Consider the following 4400-nt stretch of genomic DNA (forward strand, 5'->3'; position numbering starts at 1 on the left):
AGAGAGAGAGAGAGAGAGAATATGAAAGAGAGAGAGAGAGAGAGAGAGAGAATATGAAAGAGAGAGAGAGAGAGAGAGAATATGAAAGAGAGAGAGAGAGAGAATATGAAAGAGAGAGAGAGAGAGAGAGAGAGAGAGAGAATATGAAAGAGAGAGAGAGAGAATATGAAAGAGAGAGAATATAAGAGAGAGAGAGAGAGAGAGAGAGAGAGAGAGAGAGAGAGAATATGAAAGAGAGAGAGAGAGAGAGAGAGAGAATATGAAAGAGAGAGAGAGAGAGAGAGAATATGAAAGAGAGAGAGAGAGAGAGAGAGAGAGAGAGAGAATATGAAAGAGAGAGAGAGAGAGAGAGAGAGAGAGAGAGAGAGAGAGAGAATGTATGTGAAATTTTCCTTTGGTGAGACTTCATTACAGCACACTATGGAATATAATTAGGACTGTTAATCAATCCATCTAGCAACTTTAGCAAGACAATGAATGCACTCATGCAAAAAGCAAGAAAAGTATATTTTACTATTAAACGATCAATAAACACACTTAACCCACCAATCCAAATCTGGCTATATTTCACTATGTAATTAAACCCATCCTCTTGTATGGCAGTGAAGTATGAGGACCAATCAGTTCAAAAAGACACATTATGGGGCACGACTCCCTTAGAAAAGTTTCATTCAGAATTTTGTAAAGAAATCTTGAAAGTACATCACAATGCAGCCAATCTGGCGTGCAGAGCAGAGCTTGGCGAGTTTCCTCTCTACCTCCCCTCAAAAAATCGAGCTATAAAATTCCACCATCACCTCTCACAGTCACACCCAGAGTCCTACCACCACAGAGGACCTCAGCGACCAGACACACTCAGAAACAGACACCCTCAGACCCCTCACAGATAAACATCACCTTCAAACCACAGCCCAGTCCACCCTCTCACCAGTTCAGATCAGAATAATCCACAGAACATACCAAAAACCATATATCAACAATTGGACCTATAAAATTGCCACAATTAATAATTAGCATGCTACAGATTACTGAAGAGAGATTACAGAGTAGTAGATTATCTGAACAAAAAAAAACCCAAAGAAAGAAATATCATAATATCGTACAGACTGAGTGATCACAATTTAGAAATTGAAGAAGGGCACTGTAAAAGACACTGGAGGCCCAGAGAAGTACGAGTATCTAATCAATGCAGTTCAGGACAAACAGAAACAGAGCAACACTTTCTCTCCTCCTGTATCAGACATGAAGACCTCAGAGAAGATGATATCAGCTCAGTTAAAACTTATATCCCCATCATTTAAGGAGAAAATGATTCAATCTGAAGTTCTGTTACGTGTGTTTAGGAGAGACTCCAGAATACTTACCTGGCAGGGGCGATACCATGATCACAAAGGTGGTTCACCCAGGGCGAGGCTCTGCCACTGCACTTGGGTGGTGCTGACCTTTGCGAATTCCCCAAACGCAGGAATCTTGACTGCATAATTTCTGGTAGTGGGGGACTGCGTTCGCGCTCTCCCCTGTCAAAGGGGCAGTTGTGAGCTGGAGGTTAGGGAACTGGCCCTGTGACCGGAAGGTCGCGGGTTCGATCCCCAGGGCCAACAGTCCATGACTGAGGTGTCCTTGAGCAAGACACCTAACCCACAACTGCTCCCCGGGCGCCATGCATAGGGCTGCCCACCGCTCCGGGCAAGTGTGCTCACTGCCCTCTAGTGTGTGTGTGCTCACTAGGGTGTATGTGGTGTTACGCTTCACGGATGGGTTAAATGTGGAGGTGGAATTTCCCCGGTTGTGGGATTAAAAAAGTATCACTTAACAATATGTTGCTCTATCAGCTAAATATGTTTACAGCTGCCACAAACACAGAGAACAGCATGACACAGCACCTTAAACTCATCCCATGGAAATGGATTTATTTGATATGTGTGTTTACAATGTGTATGTGTATATATATGGATATTTTTTTATTAGTAGATGTTTGGACGTCACAGCTTTACATCTGTTTTTCAGGCAGTTCCTCATTCTACCGCGGACTTTAACAACCGTTCCGGGTTTTCCCAAGAGTGCTGAAAACCTCCTGCTTTTCCTTTACTCACTTTCAGTTGTGATTTAAGGTAGCTGAGGAAAGGAAAGAATTTATGCGTGTGTGTGTGTGTGTGTGTGTGTGTGTGTGTGTGTGTGCGTGTGTGTGTGTGTGTGTGTGTGTTCATGTTTGTTTTTGTACTGTTTCAGGACAAAAATGATTTGACTTCGAAGCAAAACTAGAGAAAACAGGGGTAACCTAAAGAATTAAGAACATGATCCTGACTTCATAAGGTGCTTGCAAAAGCATTAATATATGTGGGTCATTTTATTATTACTTATAGGTACTTAAATATGTAATGCATATGGGGTAAATTCATATTATGAGTAGGTAATATAATTCAATGTTAAAAATGAATGAATCAATGAATAATTCAGGTCATGTTTGAAACCTTTGTGAAATCAAAGATACATGCACACCTATGTGCCTCACAAACTGCTCAACTACACTAAAAAAAAAAAAAACCTTGCGCTTTTAATGAAATAATGTTTGATTGTAATGCTGCTCGCAGGGACCACTGAGTGTACTAATGATATAAAAACACATTTTTTGTTTAAACTAAGGGACTGGCAACTTATGTTCATAACCAGAACTAGGCTGGCCAGCTAACTAACAGGCTAAAAGATAGCTAACAGGCTAAACAACTCCATCATTAATATAACAGCCTTGAGTTAAAGTACTTACGGTATGGTTGATTATAAAACGGCAGTATTGAAGTCTAAAAATGTCAAAAATGCGTGAAACCCAGACTGAATCCCAAACGGCTCCATACTCCTTAAATAGTCTGCTGACTATGAAAGTTTAAAAGTTTAGAAAGTCTAGCCTCTACAGCTAAACATTGCATCATTTATTGAGTGTGGATGTGGCTATTTCTAATAGTCTAAAAGACTATGTATTTTACACTGTCTGCTGCAGAATCCAGTATTTAAACTCATACGTAGTGCTCTATGTAGGGAGCAGGAAGCCACTTGGGATTCAGCCCCAGTGTGAGAAGAGAGGCGCCACTGGATTGCTGCTAAATAAGACTCGGAGTGGTAATTTGGTGATCAAAAAGTGCTTATAAAGCAAGCATTTTCCATTAAACTGTGCTGTTTATCATATGTTCATTGTTATCCAACAAAAAGCAATGAGCAATCGTGAAATGACCGCAATAAACAACGCTGGGCGACCGAATGTTCTCCCCATTCAACGGTCCATGGTTGCTCTCCAATGATACCATACTCTAAAGGAAGTACATTTCTTAGAGGAATACTTGTTTATGGTGATTATTATTAAAAAAGTATTATTTTCTTAAAAATTTTGCACTTTTTCATGTTTTATGTGGGGCCCCATTGTATAAAAGCAATAAGCCACTTGCGCTACTGTGATTTTAACACAGAGAAGGGAGTTCTATGCACTCTGCCTTATGTTGTGCCTAACAACACCCTTCCCTGTGATAAAATCACAGTAACTCACAGCCTCACAAGACTCTTCCTTGATCAGGTGCCAACTGCTCATCAGCCGCCTGGACTGGCTTGACCATCATTGAGCTACTTGCTGTACAACACTGTGCAATTCTCACCCTCAGATGCTGCTGCTGTTGCATATTCATAAACTATTCAAATTAACCACTGCCCCACCTGTTTTTCCCGCTTTGTGCTATAATACTTTAATACTTTATATTAACAATGTTTGCTATCCGGGGTTGACCAGAGGAGAACCTTCTGAGTCTTGGTCCCTCTCAAGGTTTCTTCCTCCTGCTCTTTGGGAATTTTTCCTTGCCACTGTTGCCACTGGCGACGCGCATGGGGGCTTGGGCCCGGATTTTCTTTTCTTTATCTTTCTGTGATGCCGATTGTTCCTTAAAGCTGCTTTGTGACACCATCTGTTGTTAAAAGTGTTACATAAATAAACGTTGCTTGCTTGGTTGTTTATTGCTTTAATAGAAAATGGGACTTCTCTTGTAGACCAAAACTGCCCCCATCAGATAACCAAGACCTAAAGCTTTCATTTTTTGAAATGAGCAGAAAGTCAAGCTCCACTACTTCTTCCATCCTTCCACTGTGAGAAAAGGACTTAACACTATGGGTCTGAAAGGATGTGTAGCTGTTAAGAAAGAAGCCCTTACTGGAGAAGGAAGCAGACAAATAATTCCAATAGGCAAAGAAAAGCAGGTGTCAACATGTTCCTTTGCGTTCGTTTTTTCAGAGTGCTAAAATTAAGAATGCAAACAAAAAAAGAATTATTTGCTAATATTTCACTTATTACTGTGCTGGAGCAAGTCTGCTCTCAAGTAATTAGATCTAAAAGTAACGTTTTCTACTTATTTCAAACCTTTGGA

At 40.5% G+C, this 4400-nt stretch overlaps 1 non-coding gene across 1 annotated transcript; it reads left to right on the top strand.

Moving 5' to 3' along the window:
* The first annotated feature begins 1356 nt into the window (after positions 1 to 1356).
* LOC119263327 lies at positions 1357 to 1520 on the top strand. The gene has a single exon (XR_005130246.1). It is a non-coding gene; the product is annotated as a U1 spliceosomal RNA (small nuclear RNA).
* Positions 1521 to 4400: the final 2880 nt, after the last annotated feature.

Source organism: Pygocentrus nattereri, chromosome 4 (assembly GCF_015220715.1).
Source record: "Pygocentrus nattereri isolate fPygNat1 chromosome 4, fPygNat1.pri, whole genome shotgun sequence".
In the NCBI taxonomy this organism is placed as follows: domain Eukaryota; kingdom Metazoa; phylum Chordata; class Actinopteri; order Characiformes; family Serrasalmidae; genus Pygocentrus; species Pygocentrus nattereri.